Source organism: Glycine max, chromosome 2 (assembly GCF_000004515.6).
Source record: "Glycine max cultivar Williams 82 chromosome 2, Glycine_max_v4.0, whole genome shotgun sequence".
In the NCBI taxonomy this organism is placed as follows: domain Eukaryota; kingdom Viridiplantae; phylum Streptophyta; class Magnoliopsida; order Fabales; family Fabaceae; genus Glycine; species Glycine max.
The window spans coordinates 18,235,979-18,247,280 of record NC_016089.4 but is presented as its reverse complement, the minus strand read 5'-3'; positions in this window follow the sequence as shown (position 1 = coordinate 18,247,280).

The window sequence follows — 11,302 nt, the reverse complement described above, 5'->3', positions numbered from 1 at the left end:
GATTTATTATATAATTTAAAATATTTTACAAAAAAAATTATTCTAAAATCAAATAGAAAAAAAAAATCTTTGGGTTGAATTGATTTGTGGGTTGGGTGCAACTCACACCCCCTACTAACTAGTTAGAGTTACTGATAATGACTAAAAAAAACATTAATAAAATGTCTAAGATATGAAAATAACAAAAAAACTACAAGGACTAAATTTACATAGTCATATTTGCACAAATTTAAAATCATATTTGATGATTAACATTTGTTGGACAACCACATTCGGTAGTATTTCTAATTTCGTTCGATATTTTTTCTATTTATAAAATTCGAATCAGATACTTGCTTAAAAAAAATAAGTATAATAATATCAATCAGACTAATAACTTCTTAATGCATAAATATTTAAGTTGAGTATATTTCTTCCAACTTTAAATAGATAGGTAAATAAAATCAAAATTTTCTTCTAAAAGGGAAGAGGTACCGAGAAGCCAATATAAACAGAGAAGAAAAGTTATAGTACTAATAAGATAAATCAACAAAGGTGGCAGTGCCTCCTAGTTAGATTTATATTATATTAAAACAAGTAAATAAATATGCAGTTAAGGGTAATCAATAACAGTTAAGAGTAAGCGGTATGCCGAAGAAAAAAATCAAATTAGATGGATAGAGGACACTCCTCAAGTGGGCACTGTAAGTTATCTTATTTGAGAAAAATATAGAATATGATAAACCCAGACTCTTTTTTTTTTCTTTTTTTGAAGAACAAATATACAAGATCCTTATCGATTTTCTGGATATTAAGCCGAGTACTGAATATCTTCACCAGCCCACACTTCTTTGGGTTTTACGTTGATCTTATTTTCCTTCAAGCACCAGTCTAACCAAAGAGGAGGACTTTCATGGTTTTTCAAAAATAGCTATCAAGGGCACACCTTATTCGCACTTTCTAAATAAAGATAACTAAGGCCCCTCGAGGGTGCCTTCAAAAAGATTAGTCAGACATAGTGAGACTCATACAGCTTAACAGGGGAATCGAAAAGGGGGAAGAGGGGAAGGATCCAGAAAGGAACTTGGTATTATTGCATAGACAACTATTACAAGATTTTTTTCCTTCAGTTTCTCTCACTATTGGGTCTAGTGTTTTCAGCGTGTCCACAACTGAACTCCAAGACCCTTTATATAAAGAAAACTAATAGAAGAAGACAAAAACCCCTTCAGTCAAGAACAATAAAGTTACTGTTCATTTACTTTGTCACAGGGCTATCTTTTACAAATAAAGTTTTGTAGATAAGCTCAATGTCATAATCTATGCAACAGTAAATATTCTCGCCTTAGATTTTGACTGTGTTTAGGCAGGGTGCTTCTGTCTTTAATTCTTAGTTGATTTTGTGATAGTAACATCTTCTTCGTCTTGGATATTCCCAAAACAAAAGATGTCGGATGAGTCTTCCATTGAGAGGTCGGTGGATGGGAAAGGAGGGGTTTGTTGTCCATGACATCAGTTGGCTTCATAAATCTCCTTATCTTTCTTCTCTTTCTGGAAGAATTGAACCAATTTGTTGTTGTGATCAACTGGGAAAGAAATGAAAAACTTCCCATTGTATAAGGGCAGAAAAAGCTTTGTGTCATGAGTTTCTTTTATTAGATCAAACTCACGTTTATCTGATTCTAAGAAGAACCATTAGTAACCTTGAATTTGTGCCCTCATGAGGCTATATTGATATTGTGTATTACCCCTGTACATCCCAACTTTCGTATTCATCATTGAACAGACAGGGATAGTCTCTATGATCCTCTGTTAAGAGTTTCATAACATGGCATGGGTAATTCTGAGTAGTAAAGTTGCTTGGTCAAGTTGTTATTTTGATGGCAATGTAGTCCATCATTTTTGCCTGGATCAGGTTTATGGCCTCATTGATTGAGGGACTGAATCTCTCAAATCTATCAGATAGAGGAATCAGGATTGATTCCAAACATCCATAGTCCAATAGACTTCTCGCAGAAATTGCTAGGTCCTCATATCCAAAGGACTTACAAGGACAATTGGTTTTGTCTCGGCAGTATGGAGTTTTATTGATGCATACAAATTTTTGGTTAAAATAAGCATGCACACCTATGTAGAGACCCGAATTTTGGGGTTGGTTATTGTGTACCTTAAATAATAAACTTTGTATTTTCTTAAAATTGTCTAGGTTTAGGTCATTTATTGGTCCAGAGATATTTGGGTTGGCTGAGTCTTTATAGGTTTTCTGACTAGTCTTGGTTTGACCAGCATTTATGACTATAATCGGATTTTCTGGTTCAAGAGCCCTTTTTATTTTATTGATGCCTATGATATTTAGTTCAAGGGTTTTTTCTGCTTCTTCCCTCGAATAGAAACCTTTGTAGATTGAACTTTGAATACCCTCCTTTGCAAGACAGAAGTCTTTAAAATTGATATAGACACCTTTATGAAGTCCTGATAATATGACAAAAGCTGTGTAACATTTTCCAGAAGGAAAGACTTTTATAAAATTTGAACCAGATACTTGCTTAAGAAAAAATAAATATAATAATATCAATCAGACTAATGACTTCTTGATACATAAATATTTAAGTTGAATATATTTCTTCCAACTTTAAATAAATAGATAAATAAAATCAAAATTTTCTTCTAAAAGGGACAGCTAAAAGAAGTTGGAGAAAGCATGATATTACTATAACGATATTCATATTTTGAATCACTAACGACTTTACAAATGCATATTTTATGTACTAATTAAATCAGGACTTTAAGTCGTTTTTCGATTTTGTTTCTCATGCTTAACAGTTAAGTCTTGGCGCCACTATGAGGGTATCCGTGCAGCACGTCACTCCCTTTGTTTTTGTGGCAACCAAGTCAAAACATAAAAAGTCTCCTCACACTACGAAACACACATTTCACGCTATGGAATCTCTTTCTAAAACAGAGTCACGTAAACATATAATTTAAATGATACAATTTGAATATTGCTTACTTGATTTTTTAATTCTCATAAACCATTAGTTACTATTTATGACAAAAAGACTTAGATAATTACTATTTTTTATATATTTATTATGTTGAAACTCACGAATTTGTTACCTAACCTAATTCTAATTGGGTGTACTAAAACATTTATGCAAAAATGTAATGCAGACATGAAAATTGGTCTTAGTGATCTCACGGTGCCAAGTGACTTATTATATAATTTAAAATATTTTACAAAAAAATTATTCTAAAATCAAATAGGAAAAAGAAAATCTTTGGGTTGGATTGATTTGTGAGTTGGGTGCAACTCACACCCCCTGCTAACTGGTTAGAGTTAGTGGAAATGACTAAAAAAAACACTTATAAAATGTTTAAGATATAAAAATAACAAAAAAATTACAAGGACTAAATTTACATAGTCGTATTTGCAAAAATTTAAAATCATATTTGATGATTAATATTTGTTGGAAAATTACATTCGATAGTATTTTCAATTCTGTCTGACATTTTTTCTATTTATAAAATTGGAACCAGATACTTGCTTAAGAAAAATGAATATAATAATATCAACGAGACTAATGACTTATTGATGCATAAATATTTAAGTTAAGTATATTTCTTCCAATTTTAAATAGATACGTAAATAAAATCAAAATTTTCTTCTAAAAGGGACACTAAAAAAAGTTGGAGAAATCATGATATTACTATAACGATATTCATATTTTGAATCACTAACGACTTACAAATGCATATTTTGAATCAGGACTTTATGTCTTTTTTCGATTGTTTTGTTTCTCATGCTTAACAGTTAAGTCTTGGCGCCACTCTGAGTGTATCCTTGCAGCACGTCCTTCCCTTTGTTTTTGTGGCAACCAAGTCATAACATAAAAAGTCTCCTCACACTACGAAACACACATTTCACGCTATGCAATCTCTTCCTAAAACATAATCACGTAAACATATAATTTAAATGATACAATTTGGGTTGCTTTAATTTTTAAAAGTTTTTATTTCTGTAAATTAGTTTTTAAAAGAATAAATTTGTCACTAAATGAACCATTTTAGTAAGATAAACTTACTATCAAGTTGGCAGGTAACCAATTTGTACATAAAAATTATCGAGAACCACTAACAAAAGTAAAATCCTTCACGAGCCTAATAGCATATTTACTCCGTGAAATTGTGAGTGTTTTGCACGAAATAAATTATTTTCTAATGTAACATTGAATGTGCAGGCCTTCTAATTTAATTACATTTAAAATAATACTAATTATTAAAGTGACGTGTCAGACTAATTAATTTTAATTACCCATTTAATTTTATACTGACACAATTTTTATGTTTTAATTTTGGTCCCTGCACATTCACCTTTAACTCCATTGTAGCCTAGACCGTTCAAAATTGTGGAGACTAAAAATATTAAAAAATGATATGCAAGGACTAAAACAATCTAAAGAGATTATTTGAGGAATTTCTAGGTGGAAGGACTAAAATATAAATATCATGTAAGTATATAGATCAAAAGAGTAATTAAACTTATTAATTACAAATTATTAGTATGAGTAAATTTAAGTCTTTTTTTTGGGGAAAATGTAAATTACATTAAACCCAAAATGATACAACAATAAACGGGGCATACCCCGCAGCTAGAGAAAATAAAAAACCTCCCTAATACAAGAAGACCTATATCAAGATGCTAAAGCAAATGTAACAGGTGCACTTGTCTATACATAAGAAACTTAATCTTGCTAATAACTTCTATTACAGAAAATTGATAATCTTCAAAAATCAGCTTGTTCCTAGATAGCCAAATGCAGTAGATTGTAATTGTTATAGTCAGACAACGAAATTTTCCTTGAACACCTGATGTGGATCTGCCCCTAATTAAAGAGTCAGTAATGCGCTGCAAATAAGTGAAACGTCTGCGGAAATGAACCAAATAACGAATGTGAGCCCAAACTTGAAGAGATTTCCTGCAAGAAAAGAACAAATGAGCATTTGACTCAGTCTCATTTGAACATAAAGGGCAGAGGAAACCCTTGTTCAAAAAAGCAGTTTTGTCAAGAGTAAGCAGCCGGTTCCTTTTAGCAAGCCATAAAATGAAAGACATCTTACGGGAGATTGTTGGGTTCCATATAACAGAACACCAACTAACAGTAGGCTTGACACCTCTAATGTATTCATAGACTTTGCCAACAAGCAATTGTTCATTGGTGCTCCAAGATTGAATCCTCCTTTTGGCCTCTTCTGTACTTAACTCTTTGGAGATAATAAAGTCCCTTATTTGAATTATTTTCTTTATCAAGACTGAATCTAATGAAGAAATATTGTAATTCCACACATCGCTCCCTCTGAAATAGTAATGGTGAACCCACCGAACTCATAAAGAATCTATCTTACAATGAAAGTCCCACAGGATACGGGAAAGAAGTGCAAGGTTCCAGTCCTTGAGACTAAAAAGGCCTAAACCCCATTCTTTTTTCGGAGAATAAACTACTGACCAAGCAACCAAGGGCTTGTTTTTGCCAATATCTGCTTTGCCCCACAGAAAATTACGACATGAAGTGTTGATCCGATCCAGAACAGATTGAGGCAAAGGAAAAATCCCCATCCAGAAATTCACAATTCCTTGAATAACTACTCTGATCAACTCTAGCTTACCTGCATAAGATAAAGACTTCCTGCTCCATCACTGAATCAGGCCAGTAATCTTGGAAAGCAAGGGAGTATAATGGCATACATTTAATCTAGATGATAAAAGGGGAACACCCAAGTATCTAAAAGGGAAGCCACTCAAGCTAAATCCAATAAGCTGCTAAATATGAGAAAGCTCATGAGGCCTAATATCGGATGAGTATATGGCAGATTTATCAGAGCTGATGGAAAGCCCTGAAACCCTACAAAAATGCTGAAGCTTGGCAAACATAGTTGACACAGAAGGGATATCTCTTCTAGATAGAAGCATAATATCATCTGCAAAAGCCAAATGAGATAGCTGAATACCTGCACAGTTGGGATGAAATTTAAAATTTGCATCATCCTTGAGGCTGCTCATATCTCTGGAAAAGTACTCCAAACAAAGCACAAACAAATAAGGGGAGAGAGGATCCCTTTGTCTAAGACCCTGCTGCCCTTTGAAGTGGCCATAAATGGATCCATTGACTGCCACACTAAAGGAAGTGGAAGAAACACATTCCATGATCCAAGTACAGAACTGGGCTGGGAAGCCAATGGACTTAAGCATCCAATTCAAGAATTCCTAGGAAATGGAATCATAAGCTTTATGCAAGTCAATTTTCAGGAGGCATCTTGGAGAGGATCTTTTCCGTGCATATTTGCGCAAAATCTCTTGAACTAGAAAGATGTTGTCCATCATCTTTCTGTTCTTAATGAAGGCAGTTTGAGTTTCCCCAATAATAGTCTCAAACATTGGGGCTATGCGGTTGGCCAGAATTTTAGACACAATCTTGTATAACAAATTACAGCAAGATATGGGTCTAAAATGGTTAACCTGGGAGGCCTGATCATACTTAGGAATAAGCGCAATAATAGCATGGTTGATTTGCTTTAAAAATTTTCAAGTTGTAAAGAATTCATTAACCGCCTCAAAGATATCATCACCAATGATATTCCAAGCCTTCTTGAAGAATAAAGCATTGAAACCATCTGGCCCTGGAGCTTTATTGTTATCCATCACAGAAATAATGTTCCAAACCTCTTGCTTAGAAGTAGGACAAAGTAAGGCCGCAAAGCAATCGGTGGGAACCTTAGGACCCTTGTTGCAGATCAAAATGGAAGGAGTTTGGGTCAGCTCATGAGCACTAAACAAATTCCTAAAGTGATTCACAAAAGCAAGGGCAATTTCATCTTGGGAGGAAGTGTTATACCCATCCTCTAGCCTTACGGCAGCAATAAACCGGTTGTGTCTGTTGCGCTTGCTTAAAGCATGAAAAAATTTGGAGCATTTATCAGCCTGCAGGAGATATCTGTTTTTGATGAGCTGAGCGAACTTCATAGACTCCACTTTTCTAAGCATAATGGTCTACCCTCTAGTGCAGTTTTCCAGAGCAAGAAGGGAATGGTCCTGAGGATTTTGCTTTAGAGAATTAAGCACACTGTTATATTCAGCCTCAGCTAGCTCCACTCGGTTGGAGATGTTGTTGAACTCCTACTTAAAAAGATTCTTCAAGGGAGGTTTAAGAGCTTTCAATTTCTTATAGACCTTGAACATGCTACAACCATGAATATTTTGCTTCTAGCCATCTGCAACAATTCTTGAGAAATTTGGATGATCCACAATAGCATTGTTGAATTTAAATGGAGAATTACTTCTAGGCACTACCAACTCAGTGGTGACAACTAGAGGAGTATGGTCTGAAATAGAAATAAACTCCATAACTTCACAAGAAAAATTTCCAAAGGAATTGAACTAGTCCTGATTATATAAAGCTCTGTCCAGTTTGCTCCACACCCTGCCATTAGTCCACGTGTACAAGGGGCCATGAGAGTTGATGCTCCCCAGCCCCTGGTCAGAACAACAATCAACAAAATCTTGCAACTCATAAGCATTGGGCTCAGCTCCATTGAAACGGTCGGTGGGAGACAAAATGGAGTTGAAGTCACCAATGAGGAGCCAGGGGCAGTTCATATTAGCATTGATACTATTCAGATTTATCCAAAGAGATCTTCTTGCCACAATGGAGTGAAGACCGTATATGAATGAAACCTGAAAGCGCTTGGTAGTGGTTTTACAATCAATAGCATAGTGAATCAATTGGACATTTGACTCCAAAACAGAAAGATGGATCTTATCCTGCTTCCAGAGGATAAGAATTCTGCCAGCATTATGAGAAGCGAAGTTATGGGTGAAGTGCCAGTCACCAAACTTTCTTCACATGATTTCCTCAACTGAATCCTTATTCAACTTAGTTTCCAACACAACCATGACGTTAACTTCCTTGCAGCGAAGGGAGCTCTGCATCGCATGATGCTTCAGAGGCAAATTAAAGCCTCTGATGTTCCAAGAGGCAATGATCATGGATTCGGACGGGAGGAAGCCTCCCCGATCCTAGTTACAACTTTATGATTTCTTCCTCTTTGGACATCAGCGTGCATATCCTCAGTACGGGTTGTCTTTATGAGTTGCACTTTTTTACCTTTTTTCTGGTGTTTTGTTTTCACCTGAACAAACCCCTCTTCTATAGGATCACCAAACTCAGTGTTCCTTGTTTCTTTGAGGTCAAAAGAATTATGAAGGACAGGAACATGATTTGCAACCAGAACATGTTTTCTGTGAGGAGGGACAGACAGATTAGTCTGAATAGTCTTTGGATTATCAGAGGGGTCTGCTGTATTGGTATGTGGGGGCATTGCTGAATCACCCACTTATTCGCAGTGACAGTTTTATAATTAGTGAGGCGGTGCCCAATCATCTTGTAGTGAGTGCAAAAAGAAGGTCTATTTTCATACTCAATCTTTTGCACAAAAGTCTTCCCTGTAGGAAGTCTAAATCGCACTTCATCGATGAGCTCCAAAGAAACATCAACCTCAACTAAAGCTCTAGCAAAAGAAATAGACCCCTTAGAAGTAGTAAGATGGTCAGATCGAATGGGCGAACCAATCTTGGATAGGATTTTCCCTAAGGCTTGAGGATTCCAAAGCTCCTGAGGAAGATTTCTGAGTTTAACCCAAACAGGGATCTTGCTGAGCTCCTCATTGCCAAAGTCAAAGAATGCTGGCATAACCTTCAGCAGTAGGAGTCTTTGAAATATGAAGTAAGGGCCTATAGAGAGGACTTGGTTCATATCGTCCTCAGACTCAAATTTAAACACCAGCCAACCACTTTCATAAGCTGAGAATGAAAACTTGACTCTCCATTTTTGGCAACAATCCAGCAGAGCTTTCTTTCCGGGGAAGTGGCCAGCCACATAGCCAATAAGGCTATGTCCCCAAGCCTCTTCCAGGGGTTGCAAATCAGTTTCTTCCAACAGCACTTCATCATCAGAGGGCGGAGGGGAGAACTTCATTCCAAAACCTTTGGAAGGGTTTCTGTTATCTTTGAACAGATTGACCTAAGGAGTGGGAGCCTTATTGTCGTCTAGCTGCGGTGATGACTTAGAGCCACAGGAGTGAGATGAATCGTCATCAGTAGTTGAATCATTGTCCCCTAAGGTTCAAGAAACCTCTGGGGAAGATTCAGATTCAACACTACATTCCGACAAATTATCAAACACTTGCTGTGAGACATTATCAGTTTTTGCAAAACTTGTCCCTGCCTTTTTTACGAGCACCTTGCCTACAAGATTATCCTGTGAAGCAGTATAAGCATTCTGATTTGCTTGGACAACATCCAAGCAACCAACCAGACCAGAAGTAGCAGATGTTTGGGATTTACCTGACCCTGAGGTAGTACCCTTCACCATAATTTGCTTTGCAGCTGAGTGCGATTGACAACCCTTGTTCTTCCCCATCAGGAGTAGTTCAAGCTGGCTATTGCAGGTAGTAACGAACTACTTCATAGCCCAAGATGAGAAAAAGTGACAGGGCACGCGATTGGGAAAAACAAGGAAATGCTTTGGAGACCGAGACAGTCAGAACTCCCAAGGATCAAAGAAGGAACCCTAGCATTTGTAGAGAGCAAAGATCCACTCCGTCGGTGGCCAAGCCACTGGGCAGCACCCAAGGACAGAAGGAACCTAGGTTAATTCAGTGGCTTCTTTCTTGCACGCACACATCAGAAGATAGTAAAACTAAGTCTTGGATTTGAGGTTAGTGGGAAGAAAAATATAGTTAGAAGGAAAAAATTTACTAAAAATGATCACTTAGATTTTTCGAGAGATAAATTAGTCATTAACAAATCAAAATTCATACCAATAACATGGTAATAAAAAAATAATTGTTATAAGAAAATCTATGTATGCTTCCAACGCAAGATAATTGTTTTACTACATTATAAGTATTAAGTATCTACCAACTTTACATATAACTAATGTTCATTGGTCATCTTTGGTGGAATCTTTCCTTTCAATTGCATTTTTTTCATCCTCAAGGTTCAAATTCAAAACCTTGCTTAAGGAAATCGAACCTAACATTTTGATGATTAGGGATTAATTTTCTATCTACAAAGATATTAATCGACACCACCTAATTTTGTTGTGTCTGTGCTAAAACTAAAAACTAAAATAAACTAATGGGGGTGTATTGGATTGGGATTTTGAGAGAATATTTTGACAAAAATAATCTTGAAGATTTTAAAAGATTATGTGGGATTGTATTGATTTTGTGGGATTTTAAAAGAGTTTTTTTAAAAGACTTTTTACAATCAGGATTCTTAACCCAAGATTTTAATGGATTTCTAACACAGATTTTTAAGATTTCAAAGTACTTTATGGATTTTTAAGATTTTGAAAGATTAATACATTTTAAACTAAAAAATAACGGAAGTTACAAAAGTGAATGAAAAAGATGATAAATAAATTATAATGTTTGAATAAAGAAAATAAAAACGATAGAAATTTTAAACCTTTTAATAACAAAGTCATTATTGCCTAAAAAAATAATAACAAAGTGATTCTCACTTCATGTTCGCCTACATTTTGTTTGCTAAGTGACCCATTGGCATCACGCAATCCCCTATTCATAGCATCCACCAAGAGGTGCAACAACTCATTGGTATCCTCCATAGTCCAAGATACATAATTATCTTTGTCTCTACTCTTTCCTTTGTTATTTTCTTGTGAATCCCCCATTTGATCGCTAATATATATATAAGAAACTAGTTATTTGACAAAAATAGTTATTGTTTCCTAATTGTCAAAAGTATAGTGACTATATCCCGAATAATATACAATTCAATAGAAAAACCAATAAAAAACTACCTAATAATAAAATAAGGGTCATGCTAACATGCGCACTTAGGGCACATGTTAAGGATACTTCCAATAGTAACTATGTCTTAAAAACAACAATTTTTGACTTTTAAAAAAGTAAATTGCACAACTTTCAATACAAAATTTCTATACATAATACACTAACAAGTGTCTTAAGGGCACATGTTAGCATTTTCCATAAAAATAATACTCATATATCATAAAATCATTTAAAAAAAAACTATTAACAAAATAACAATTAAAAAATTATTAACACAATAATAATAATAATAACACGCTGTCAAAAAAATAATAATAACACATTAATAATTAACATTTTAATAATAACACAAGAAAATAATAATAATAATAATGGACGTTGTAAAAAAACAAGTTGAAGAAACAGAAAAAAAAAAGAGTTTTTTATTTTGATTTGCATATACAGTACTAAA